The sequence below is a fragment of the Dasypus novemcinctus genome, chromosome 17, assembly GCF_030445035.2.
Source record: "Dasypus novemcinctus isolate mDasNov1 chromosome 17, mDasNov1.1.hap2, whole genome shotgun sequence".
Lineage (NCBI taxonomy): Eukaryota > Metazoa > Chordata > Mammalia > Cingulata > Dasypodidae > Dasypus > Dasypus novemcinctus.
In genome coordinates, this window is record NC_080689.1 from 12,401,560 (window position 1) to 12,415,991 (window position 14,432).

At 40.5% G+C, this 14,432-nt stretch overlaps 1 protein-coding gene across 5 annotated transcripts in view; it reads right to left on the bottom strand.

Moving 5' to 3' along the window:
- The window catches only part of ST6GAL2 (ST6 beta-galactoside alpha-2,6-sialyltransferase 2), an 86,360-nt gene that overhangs the window by 37,800 nt on the left and 34,128 nt on the right, over positions 1-14,432 (bottom strand). The window lies entirely within an intron of this gene.

The window sequence follows — 14,432 nt, forward strand, 5'->3', positions numbered from 1 at the left end:
GCGCCTCTTATGGTGCCTTGAGTTGGACTTTTTACAGCCTTAGGATGGTAAGCTTTTACCCCACCTAACCCCCCTTTGTAACTTTGCATCAGCACCACTTTGGCAGACTAACACACGAAGCCTCTGTCTAAGCCAGTCCACTCATAAGACAATGCTTCAAGGTGTTGAAGGTCTAGAAGTTGTGTCCTGTATTTGGACATTTCTAATAGAAATCAGAAAACTGCCTTTAATAAAACTGCAGTTGCTAATTTAAAGGGCAACTCTCTCTCTCTCTGGCTGCTGGCTGGGAATCATCACAGCCTGGTTTCCCTGCACTGGGGAATGGAAACAGAGGATTCCTTATCTTCAGCCACTTGCTTGAGAAAATATTTTCAAAACAGAGCCAAAGAGGGTAGTGTATGGGCAGAGAGTAGCAGCAGGCCAAACAATGAAAAGGAAGACTAAATCTGTTGGGGCAGGGGCCTCAAAACCTGTGCTCAGACGGAAGGCCACCCTGACAGATGAAGTGATGTTCCTTCAGATCAGCCAAGGCAGGAAGCCACAGGAATTCAACCCGAGAGGGGGAATCTACTCAATTTCATGGCAGGATTCAGACGATCTGAGCTACAGACTTCATACAACTAAAATGCCTAGTTTCCAACCGAAGAGGACACCAAGGCTTTTTTGCCTTGGACAGGTGATAGACAGGGAGGGGGAAGAATAAGAGAACTTCTGGGGACACAAAGAAAGTAAAGGAAAAGTGTAGTGGGATAGAGGGGGTGGGGCTATGGAGAGGCCAGAATCTGGTAACTCAGTCTGGTCCCTCTACCTGGGTTTTGGGAAGGAAAAAGACATTGGGATTGTGAAGCCCTCTGAGCACCGCAAAAGGAATACATAGCACAATGCAAAGAATTATGATTTTTCATTAGGTAAGAATTATGTGGCTCCTAATGCACAGTAATAATAGAAAGGAGCGGGATCACTGCTTGAACTCATGGTTAGGCTTCAACTTTTAATAATCCAGAAACTTCGCTGAAACCTCTGGAACTACAAACCTTCTGTTGCCAATTAAGAGAACGTTCTCCAAAAGGATTAAATCTCAAGGCATAGCAAATCCTCAGCTAGCAAAATGCTACAGAAATCATTATAAGTTACATGGGCCTCTGTCAGCAGATTTCTAAAAATCCAGGTTAGAGAGAATTGGGGATATCATGAATTGCCATAGATCGTTTTTTTCCTTAAAATGACCATATAGCCTGATGAAAACAAATGTTTAACTAAGCAATAGGAAAAATGTATTTTCCCCTAATATAGGACCTCTGAAATATAATGATATGGCTTAAACAAAGTACTCTGTAACACTCACTGCTATAGCCTATCATTAGCTGGTATGATGTAAATCGCATCAGGGAGACAGATATAAGAGGCCCATCAGGCAAATCACCTGTCCCCAGGTGCCCATAAAAGAGTGCTCCCTAATCTTATGTTCATGTGCTTTGTCAAGTGACTGAAGCTGTTGAGTTCTTGCCAGCTTTCCCCCAGGAAGAGCACCGACAGGAATTTTCGCAGAGCCGCAGCGGTGCAGCGTTCTCTTTCTTTCCAGTGATTCTAACATCCCTGGCAAGGCTAAATTTTAAGCTCCGAAATGGACATTCTCTGCCTATTTGAACTACTCTGTACTGCTTTCTTCCCATTTTTCCCTCCCCTTTCCAGCCCAGCCTCTAGGAGACTTCTGTGGTAAGGTTACAATTGCAGTCAAAGTTGAAAGCACCCCGCTGCTAGAATTTATTCCACTCGTTTCACTTGCTCAGGAATTTCGGTGCCCATATCTTAAATACTAATTCCCAAACAAAGAAATGAGTCACATTTTCCTTATGGATATTCACAATAGTACCAATGGATGTTTAAATTCTCCTTCAAATTGTTCTGGAAAAAAAAAAATCATTTTCCAAAAGGCACAATTTATTTTACAAGTTGTCATGAAATTATGAAATGCAAACAATGCAAATGGACATCACAATGCCTCTTGGGAGTTAATACGGCTAACTTTCTATTCTCTTCAAAGGTTTAAAGAGATGTTAATTCTCTGCTCTGCCACTTTTTAAAAATGAGGTCCTTCTTAAGCTCTGTGGTTGACAAACTTTATTGCCAGTTTTCTTGAATGGGGAGTATTTTCTTTTAAACACATTTGATTGATCTCTCTGCTACAACTGCCATCTGGCTGGGTTTTCTGTGGGTTTGAAAAACACTTCATGTCTTTTTTGTGTAGAGGAGTTGTCTGAACTGATCTTAAATCTAAGTATTTATTTTAACATTGAAATAATAAAAAAGATTTAGGATGTTAGCTATATAGTGAAACACTCCATGCATCTTAGCCTTCAGAAATCATTTTCTTTCAAGAATCATTTTTCTAAAATTAGCTCTTGTCACATAGCCAAAAAGAATTTCATTCTGCAGGAAAAAAAAGGCACCTCCCCCAGCTGGGATCTTTCTACCTCTTCACAACCTCATGCTCCGGTTTTTACAAAAGACCCCTCTTCTTTTCATTTTTTATAAATGTAAGAAAGCCTGCGGCTGCTAAATGCAGAACACGAAAAGGTCCACTGCCTAATTAATTCTCTCTCTCTCTCATCCCAGCCTATTTTAACGCTAATTTCCAGAACAGAAAGTAAAAAAGGGTCAGCCAGGTCAAGTTGAGAGTCAGATTCAGCTTTGTTCCATGGGCCTGGTGGTAGTGGTGAGGGCAGCCTCTCTTTTTAAAGGATGAGGCCCACAGCGGGGCTGGCGATTCGTCCAGGCAAGGACAATGGCTCCACAGGCAGAGGAGCCTGAACAAGACAGGCCTTCCCCGCCAGCCACTCTGGCCACCTTAGCAACTGCCCCCTCTTCCCTTCTCCTTGTGACCGAAGGCTGTGTGCTTCCAGAAAGGATGTGGCAATCCCACCTGCTGGGAAGCGCTGGCAGACTCAAATGATCTGACTTGGCAAAGGCCTACATTTAAAAACTCATGGCAGGGACGCCAGTTAATTTAAAATGTGGGGTGCCTGAGTTATCACAATGGGGAGCACAGTAGGCCACTTAAAGACATGGACTCCATCCTACTTGGTCCAGTGTTCCCAGCACACAAAGCAGACTAGCACATGGAAGGGCCTCAACCAGTTTTCCTGAAATACTGGAATTCATACAATTAAACTAAGTGGGAGATTTCTGCAAAGGGATAGCCCCATGGGGGCTCTTGGTTGGCTTCTGTGGGAAGATACACATGGTTTGCTCTACCTCCCAGGTCAGCAGCAGTATCTGCATGGCTCCAAGCAAATGGAACTCAGTTGTTGCATGGTTAGTGTCATTAACGGTAGTTGTAGTACTAGTCCCAGGGCTGCTTGTAGTAGACCTAGCAAGAATGGTAATAGGTACTGCCCTTCATTAGACGCCTACCATGTGCCATCTCAGTTTAATCTCTACAACAAACTCCTTTGCGAACGGGACTGCCCACATTTCACGTATAAAGAAAATGAAGCTCCAAGGGGATACCTTCTGGTAAATTGCTCCCCAATGTCACAAAGCCAGAAAAAGTTGCTGGGGTGCTACTCCAGGACCAGGTTTATAATTGTAAGGTGCTTTTTTGTGGTTTGTTTATTTTTTTAGCTTTCTGCCACAAAATGCTAATACATAAAGCATCTATCAAGGGCAACCAGGCTGATTGCAGCAATGGGCTCAGGCTGGACGAGGGTGGGAAAACTGTTATAAAATGAAATGATGGACTTATCTTTCTGGGTCAGATAATTTCAGCCATACAGGGCTTCTGCCCAAGAGGCAGGGCAGATGGGAAATAGTTTAAAAGGCAAAGACTCACATACGTGCGCCATTATGGGCGGTTTGAGCTTTAGAGAACTATTTGCAACATGGTGGCAGGTGCTGCTGGCAGGGGGAGGTAGAAAAGATTCCAGAAGCCTATTGGTTGTGCAGAGACAATACAAGCTGCCCACTAGCTAGGGTCTGCTAGTTTCCTAAAATAACATTCATCTGCCTTGGACATTTTGTGGCTTGTTTGTTTTATGACAATTAGAATTCAAATATTTACAACTTTAAGCCAATAATGTGCCAAGGCTCATCATTGGAGCTATAAATTAGGTTCAGCACTGATGTCTAATAGTCAAGAATATCGACTATTATGAACTTGCAATCGAGGCCTGGAAGTTTTCCTTTGGATTCCTAAAAGATAAGTGGACTTTAAAAAAGTGTAGGCAGAACCAGCAAGATGGTGGCAGAGTAAGGAGCTCCTAGAGTCAGCTCCTGCTACAGGGCAGTTAGCAAACACCCAGAGCTCTCTGGAGCTAGCTGAAGCACCTGTTTGGGGCTCCAAGAGACCAGAAGAGCATCCTGCAATGTCCTTGAAGGAGTAGAAGGAGGAGACTGCCTGTCTGCAGAGAAGACTAGTATGTAGAGTGCTCCACGCCACAGAGGCCGTGCCCATCCTCCACTGGAGGCACAAGCCGCCTTGGGAGCTGTTCAGTGACTGGACTTGAAAGCTCCACTTCCCAAAAACAGGGGAGAAAGAGACGATTGGGCACCAATTTCAGCTATTGATGAGGAAATTCAGTGGGCTACAGTATAATCCTGAGAACAGCTAAAACTTGAGCCTGTCCAAGTAGAAAGAGGCCGGGAGCCACCATCTTAACTCCACACCTGGCATGAGGGGAAGCGGGGTGGACTGAGAATCCCAGTGCTGGTGAAGACCAGCTTCTTCCCATCCAGATCATATTTCAGGTCTAGCCTAGGCCCCAGTGCCACCTCCAGCAGGGAGGAAGCTGCAGGGACCTGCATCAGCCTCTCTGGGAAATTACCGGCCAAGCCACGGAGGCTGGTGCATGAGCTCCTTCTCTGGTTGCACGAGTCACCCCAGGAGCTGTTCTGTGATGGGAATTGGAAGCTCCATTTCCCAGAAAAGGGAGGAGGAGATGGTTGGCTGCCAATTTCGGGTACTGATTGGTAGACTTGGCTGGCTAAGAGATAACCCTGGGAACAGGGGTGTGTGAACTAGCCCAAGTCAGAAAGAGGCCAGTAGCTGCCATTCTGACTCCGGGCTGATTGAAACTCTCAGTGTCAGCAGGAACTAGTTTCTTTCACGCAGATCAGCCTGCAGCCCTAGCCTAGGCTTCAGCCCCACATCTGGTGGCAAGGAGGCTGAGGAGCCCTGCACCAGCTTATACAGGTAACTGCAGGTAACTTTGGCTGTCATAGACTAAAAATCAGAAGTCTACCAGGGCAACTGTCATCATCTTGGACCGGCACTGCATAGATTGCTGCCCACACCTGCAGCTCCATCCCTGCCCCAAGCAAGGGAGAAAGGGATATGAAGCTTCACCAGTCTCTCCGGGCAACTACAGTCTAGGCCTGCACGTGGATTATTCCACACAGTTGAGACTCTGTCCCTACTCCTGGCAAAGGAGAAAGTTGGAAGAAGCTTCATTGGTCCCTGGGGCAATGAGGGCAGCTTGAGCCTCCACAGCTTACAGCACCAACTACATGCTTGGCTCCTACTATACAACCAGCAAGGGAGAAACTAAAATAAAGAGAAAAACTGCACCTAGAATAAATACTCTAGTAAGCCAGATGTGAAGACACCAACAAAAAATTACAATCCACACCAAGAAACAGGAAGCTATGGCCCAGTTAAAGGAACAAGATAAGCCTTCAGATGACATAAAGGAGTTGAGACAACTGACTATAGATGTTCAAACAAATCTTAATAAATTGAATGAGATGGCTAAAGAGATTAAGGATATTAAGGAGACATTGGATGAACACAAAGAAGAATTTGAAAGCATACATAGAAAAATAGCAGATCTTATGGGAATGAAAGGTGCAATCAATGAAATTGAAAAAACATTGGAATCATATAATAGCAGATTTGAGGAGGCAGGATTGCTGAGTTTGAAGAAAAGGCCTCTGAAAGTCAACATACAAAAGAAGAGATGAAGAAAAGAATTGAAAAAATTGAACAAGGTCTCAGGGAACTAAATGACAGCAAGAGACATACAAACATACATGTCATGGGTATCCCAGAAGGAGAAGAGAAGGGAAAAGGGGCAGAAGGAATATTTAAAGAAATAAAGGTAGAAAATTTCCCAACCCTACTTTTCTTTTTAAGATTTACTTTTTATTTATTTCTCTCTCCTTCCCGCCCTGCCCCCCCCCCAGTTGTCTGCTCTCTGTATCCATTCACTGTGTGTTCTTCTATGACTGCTTCTATCCTTATCAGCAGCACTGGGAGTCTGTATTTCTTTTTGTTGCATCATCTTGTTGTGTCAGCTCTCCATGTGTGTGGCACCATTCTTGGGCAGGCTGTACTTTCTTTCACACTGGGCGGTTCTCCTTATGGGGCGCACGCCTTGCGCGTGGGGCTCCCCTATGTGGGGGACACCCCTGCATGGCACAGCACTCCTTGCGCACATCAGCACTGCACATGGGCCAGCTCCACACAGGTCAAGGAGGCCCAGGGTTTGAACCGCAGACCTCCCATGTGGTAGGTGGACGCCCTATCCATTGGGCCAAGTCTGCTTCCTCCCAACCCTATTGAAGGACATAGATATCCATGTTCAAGAAGCACAATGTACTCCCATCTGAAAAAATCCAAATAGACCAACTCCAAGACACATACTCATCAGAATGTCAATGGCCAAAGACAAAGAGAATTCTGAGAGCAGCAAGAGAAAAGCAATGCACAACATATAAGGGATATCCAATAAGATTAAGTGCTGATTTCTCACCAGAAACCATGGAGGCAAGAAGACAGTGGTCTGATATATTTAAGATACTACAAGAAAAAAACTTCCAGCCATGAATCTTATATCCAGCAAGACTGTCTTTCAAAAATGAGGGCGAAATTAGAATATTCACAGATAAACAGAAACTGAGAGAATTTCTAAGCTAAAGACAAGAATTTCAGGAAATACTAAAGGGTGTGCTAGAACCTGAAAAGAAAAGACAGGAGAGAGAGGCCTGGAAGAGAGTCTAGAAATGAAGATTATATCAATAAAAGTAACTAAAAGTGTCAAAAGAGTGGTAAAAATAAAATATGACAGATAAAACTCAAATAGGAATAAACTTAACCAATGATGTAAAGCACTTGTATTTAGAAAACTGCAACTCAATGTTAAAAAAAATTAAAAAAGCTCTAACCTCCTAAATAACTGGAAGAACATTCCATGCTCATGGATTGCAAGACTAAATATTATTAAGATGCGAATTCTACTCAAATTGATAAACAGATTTAATGTAATCCCAATAAAAATAATACCAGCATTAAAGAAAAAATTGAAATCATGATCATTAAATTTATTTGGAAGGGTAAGGAGTCCCGAATAGCCAGAAACATTATAAAAAGGAAACGTGAACCTTCATCTCCAGACTTTAAATCATAATACCTACCTATAATTGTAAAAACAATATGGTATGGGCCTAAAGACAGACACAATAGACCAACAGAACCAAATTTATGGCTCAGAAACAGACCCTCACAGGTATGGTCAAGTGATTATTGACTGGCCTGTCAAACTCACATAACTCAGGCAGAACAATCCATTCAACAAATGGTGCTGAAAAAATTGGACATTCATAGCTGAAAGAAGGAAAGAGGACCCCTATCTCATACCTGATCCAAAAATTAACTCAAAAGGGATCAAAAAACTAAAAAATAAAAGCAAGAGCCATAAAACTTCTAGAAGAAATTATTTGAAAATATCTTCAAGACCTGGTGGTAGGTGGTGGATTCTTGAAGGAGATAAGAGAAGGGCTGAGTGGACTATTGATGTCTAATGTATGTAGAAGTTTTAATTAGCTTTACTGTAAAAGTGTGGAAATGTATAGAGTGGGTGGTAACACACAGTGAGTAACAGCTATTTTATAAATGGGGATGTGACTGAAAATGGTAGTCTAGTTATGTAAATGCCAATGGCCAGAATGCTTGAGAATAATCTAGGAACTGAATAGCACAGTAAGCAAGAGGTGGGTGAGAATTGTGGTTGATGGTACAGATGCAAGAGTGTCCTTTGTTGGCTAGAACAAATGTATATCACTACTGCAGGGTGATGGGAATGTGGAGAAACATGGGAAAAATACAGCTGGAGTGACCTATGGACTGTGGTTAGTAGTAATAATATAATATTCTTGCATCTATGCAAAGATGTACTGTGTTGATACTGAGGCAGTATGGAAATTGTGAGCCAAATGTACATTAGGGACATGGTAACAATCAGATGATATTATTTGTAGCAAATGACACACCACATTGTGCTGTGTTGATGGAGGGGTGTTGTTTGGGAATTCTGCACATGTGCATGATTGTTTTATAAGTTTACAACTTCTGTCATAAAAAAAAGTATTTAAAAAATAATAATAGGGTGGGTTGGGAGAAAACACACTGAATGTAAGATAAGGACTATAATTAGTAGTAAGATTTTGATTGTGTTCTTTCATAGTTTGTAACAATCATCTCATGACAATGCAAGGTATTGGTGGAGGGTTGATGTATGGGACCCCTGCATGATGTTATGCATGTTTGCTTCGTAAGTTCACAACTTTTACAATACACTTAATTGTTTATGTATGTTCATATATAAATGATATAAAGATAATAACAATTAGATTGGTTAAGGGAAAATTACTTTGTTTAGTAGTAATATTTTGACAATGCTCTTTAATCATTAGTTTAAAAAGTTTAAAAACAATGCAAGTTATTAGTGGTAGGGTGAGATGTTATATATGTTTGATGTTATATATGTTTGTTTTGTAAGTTCACAACTATTATACACTTATTATTTATGTATGTTTACGTATGAGAGATATATTTCAATAAATTGAAAAAAAAGTGTCGGCAGTAGGCAAGTGGCCTTAAAAATATAGTTCCTTACCATCAGAGGTTACCCATCTGCAGGAAAGGCACATCCCCCATTTGGAGCCTGGAGAGGGGTCCAGAGGATGATCGTGGGCTGGCAGTGGATGGGGGCAGAGGAGCCATGGTTTGGTGAGGGAGTGCTAGCACCATTTGGATTATGTGTCAATGTCACCATCCCCAGTCGAGACATTTGGAATCGTAGACTGTGACAAACAAGACATCTATTACAAAGAATAAAGGCAATATATGGCTGACAACGAAAGCACTGTGGTCTGCGTGCCAGTTCAAATCCTTGCTAGCTGTATAATTTTGGCTAAGCCCTTTGAGATTCAGTTTCTTCATCATATATGAGTTGGAGCACTGCCTATATCCTCCTGCTCTGTGGGATAAATAAGATGCTAGATTTGACATGCTAAGCATAGTGCCTGGTAAAAAGTCAGAGCCCAATTAATATTTTTCAGTCCAGATCTGGACATTCTGCATAGCTGAAAAAGTAATCTAACTTTGTGATTTCACTGTGTGCGTGTTGGTCCCATGTGCATATACGTAACTGTTTGCCAGCAGGCATCCTTCTCCTTAAATGACTCCAAATTGACGTGTCCAAGTTTAGGCAAACATGAGAGCTGGACTCAAGCTGATAAGCACTAAATAAACCCTGCCTAAATAAAGGCCTCTGGTGTTTCAAAGTCATAGAAAGTAAAACTGTCAAGGACCAAATGCCTGCTAAGTGTCTTCTGATGGGTTCATTGTGTTAATCAGCTTATTATAATTTATGCTACTGTGATTCAAAAATTTACATTAAGCCTAATGTAAAGTTGGGTAGATATCATAGGATGCCTTGCCCTTGGGGAACTGTCTCAGTTCTGGGGGAAATTAGGATATAAATTCTTGAAGAAGAAAAGAGGGAACAAAAGGGACAGTATAAATTCAAACTCGAAAATGTCTCTTCAGTAGGACAATAAGGCTTCTCACAAGAACCCAGAGAAGAAAAGGTATTTAGAAGGAGAACCCCTTTCAAAAGACTTCAAAGACCCCATATGACACTTGTTTCTTTCATGGGATAGAGGGTGTTTTATGTGGCAAGGCCCCAGCTAAAAAGAAAAAGCTAAATGCCTTAGCTCAATCTTCAGAAATCAGCATGCGGGAAATTTCAAGTGTAAAGCAGAGAGGAAAATTGACGCTACAAAAGCAAACGCACAGAACCATACCATTTATGTAAAATGTTAAAACGCACAATTCAAACGTCAGCTAGTAATCACCTCTGAAGAGGGAGGAAAGAGACCTGGATGGGCCGTGGGGGAGGAGGGATGCTTGAGCCGTTGCCGAAATAATCCCCCTCTTACAAAGAAAAGATCTAAAGTCATCTGGCAAACTACTATTACCCAATCTTGCTACTTTACCACAAGTTTACAGTATTTGATAATTCTAAAGAATAATAAAGGTTGTAATAAAATTTGTAGAAATAAAAAGTAGTTAAAATAAGAACGAGAAATCATTATGTTTATACTTACATTTCTATTTCCAAATCTGGGTAATAATTCCTGCTAATATATGAACACAAAGTAGAAATCTAACATTTACTGGACTCCAGATTTGGTTACAAATTTCACGTAATCACTCAAGGGGAAAAAAAATACTTCAAACTATATGAAAGAGTAGAAGAGCACTGAGCTCACAGTAAAGTCTGGACTCCTGACCTGACTTACTATCTAGAGGACCTTGGGCAAGTTGCTTTTCCTCTTTGAGCCTCAGCTTCATCTCCTGCAAAATGAAGATAATGTATCTCACAGGGTTGTTAATATACTAACATATTTCAAATGAGAAAGCGCATATAAAGTACCTCTTGTTACTACCATAAATAATAATATCTGTAAGTGTTAGCCATGCTGTGTGCCAGCAGGCTCTGTGCTAAGCATTCGTGTCACCTTGTTTAATCCTAACTGCCTGGGAAGGTGGAGTCTTTCCTAGTACTCAGGTCTCCATGCTGAGGGAAATCCCTGTCCTCTCACTCCACCCCTTAATCCTCTTCACAGGAAAGGTTAGATTTTCTCAACCAGAAGGAGCTAATTTATTAATGAAATCTCCATAATTAACCAAGTCCCCAGTCCACTGAGAGACAGTGATCATGGCATGAATCTTGTAGACCCAAACTGTCCCTCAAATGGGTTGGCCCAAGTCTAGGCGTGGGTATCTGGGTAGAAATGGGTAGTGTGCGGTCCAGTTTGTGCCTCACATCCAGGCCACAAGCTCTGTATAGCTCTATCAATAATAAAGATGATATTCTGACCTCCGTCTATCTGACATTTATCATTATCTGTGTATCGCAAGTGCTTTCCATCTCAGGAGCTGAGCAGTTATTATTTGAGTTTTCCTTAAATCCTGGAAATAACAGCTAAGCCCATTTTATGGATGAGAAAGATGAGTTACAGATAAGTTATTTAAAAGCCCCACCATTATCACGTGATGGGGCACAGTGCCTGGTATTGAAGGCCATCTAAATAAGGACAATGATAATGTTTGCTCTCCTTTTCTTCCAGTGTTGTCTTCCAGACAAGAAAAATATGTTGTTAGTAAGAACATTTTAAACTTAGACTTCCTACAATTGTGTTCAGTTTTCATGATATTGCGGATAGTCAGTTATTTATATTGAATAACTATGTTTGCACTAATCAGTCCATTTTTGTTTCATATAAGTACAATTAAAAAGATGATCCTAGTATATATAAAATCAGCTGGTAAATGAAGAGGTACAAGTGAAAATTGTGGACAGGTGAGCATTTTGTCTGGGCAAGTAAAGATGGTAGTTATTTTCCTGAAGAGGCCATTTGGTGGCTGTGGTAACACGGCCTTGACACTCCTAAAGTTTGATTATAAGGATGGAACTTCTAAAACCTTATCAAAAGAAAACACCCAATTTATAAATGACTTAACACCAAACTCCTTTGGTAATACCCATTATCCAAAGAGGTCATGGGATAAACCAGCCATGATTTCCTGGGATGGTAATTTTAATAGAAGGCATGGGGTGGGAGAAAGGCATTAATTTTTATATTAAAACACACATAAAAAATGACAGAGTGGGAAATTTTACAAATCACTCACTCCACTAGAAAGTGAAAGAGCTAGAAAAAGAGATGGAATTAACTAGTTGTTGACCTTGGAACCAGAATGGACATTTAGAATAACCACAGGAGTACCAGAAGAAGTGAGGGGCTGATAAGAGCTCAACTTTTTAAAGTGAAAGCACAAATCAGTGGGCAGCCCCCATAGCTGAGCCCCATGGTAGAGCTGCATAAATTGCCACACCTGCGGCAACGTGGTCGGGATTCCAGGAGCAGCTGGTTGGGGCCAGGGATGGCAGAGAAAACCTCTTCCTCTAAAAGTTGGGGCTCAGGGTTGAGGTCAATCTGTGGGATCTGTGAGGAGCCAGCAGGGAAGCTGACCTCAGTTTTGGCCTTCTAGGCAGCAGCACTTCCAGCCTTCCCCCAGTATCTACCTAGATGTAAAGAGCTATACATTTTTTTCTTTCTCTTTGTGACTCTTTCCTGGTCTGGTAGATCCCTGAAGGCACTGCATAGACTCTGGGCCTTGCTTTCTGCCCTTTCCATAGTAGCCAATGCATCTCTTTTTCTTTCTACTTTTTTGTGGTTGCCTGGTTCTGGTCTTTTAGTTTTTTTGCTTTATAATTTTGGATCTAAAAGATAACTGAAGGAAGAAGAGGGATGCTGCCTGGGTTTCAGTCTCAAAAGCAGCAGTGTCTGGCTTCCAACCAGCACATAACAAGAGATTTGGGGAGCCAGAGCCCTTTACTTTTTTACTCCTTAGTTATTTGTTGTTATTTTTCTGTTTGTTGTTATTCTCTATCTTTCCTTTTTTCCCTATTTCTCTCTCTATATATTTGTCCTTTCTTCCTTTCTTATTTCCTTTTTTTTCTTAGTCTGGCAAACCAAATTATCAGAGACCTCAATTTCCAGAGTAACTTCAACGTGATATTTGGAATGTCCAGTTCTCAACAACAACAACAACAAAAAATTACAAAAGAAGAATGTAGGAAAGTAGGCCCAGTCACAGGAAAAGAAGAATTTCTTTTCCATAAGAAGAACAGTCTCTGGAACTTTTAATCAAAGATATTAGACAGCTCTCATAAACAGATCAATGAACTAAAGAAAAACTTGGATAAAGAACTAAAGGAAATCAGGAAAACAATATATGTGCAAAATGAGAATTTCAATAAAGAGATAGAAATGATAAAGAAAAACCAAATGGAAATTCTGGAACTCAAAAATACAATAATTGAGGTGAAAAAATCAACAGAGGGGATCAAGAGCAGACTGAAGGAGGCAGAAGAAAGGATCAGTGAATGTGAAGACAAACCAATTGAAATTTCCAAGTTGAGGGGCAGAAAGGAAAAAAAAAGAATGAAAGAAATATGAGCAGAGCATGAGGAACCTGTGGGACTCTATCAAGGGTAACAATTTATGTATCATAGGAATCCCAGAGAGAGAAAATGGGCCAGAAAAAAATATCTGAAGAAATATCCAAATCAGGTTTCTCAAAAAATCTGATGAAAGATATAAACAAATTCAAGAAATTCAACCAATAGCAAGCAGGATGAACCCAAATCAATCTACACCAAGACATATTGTAATCAAACTGTCCAAAGTCAAGGACAATGACAGATTCTTAAAAATATCATGAGAGAAGCGATGTGTCACATGAGAAAACCTTAATAAGATTAACAATAAATTTCTCAAAAGAAATTATGGAGGGCAGAAGGCAGTGGGAGGACAAATTTAAAGTGCTGAAAGAAAAATGTTAGCCAACAATAATATACCCAACAAAGTTGTCCTTCAAAAATGATGGAGAAATTAACCTATTTAAGGACAAAGAGAAACTGAGGGAGTTATTACCATTAGACCTGCCTTACAGGAAATGTTAATGGGAGTCCATGTTGAAATGGTCACTAGATAGTATTTTGATGCTGGACAAAGAAATAAAGGTTCCCAGTATAAATAACCATATGGGTAAATATGCCAGTATTATGTCATTTTTCTTTTGTCTTTTACTTCTTATAAGGCTGAACATTCAAACACATAAAAAACAAACATAAGTCTTTGTTACTGGGCACACATAACATAAATAAACAATAGAAAAGGAAGGGATGGAGGGATATAGGTACTGTGTACATGTAGGCCATTCAAATCAAGTCATACTCAATACATACTAAATTGTAATAGATCTAATATGATAAATGTAGTCCCCATAGTTACCTTAAAGAAAATATCTAAAAAAATCTACATAGGAAAAGATAAGTGATTCAAAGATGGCTTATTATAAAAGATCATCTAAACAAAAGGAAAGGCAATAGTGGAGGAAAGGAGGGACAAAAAACAGTTGAGAATAAACAAAACCAAAATTGAGAAACCTTTAGCTAGACTGACAAAGAAAGAAAAAAGAGAAAAGATGCAAATAACTAAAATCAGAAGGAAAATGGTAATATCCCTACTGACCTTATGGAAATAAAATAACGTAAGAATATTATGAAAAGCTGTAGGCC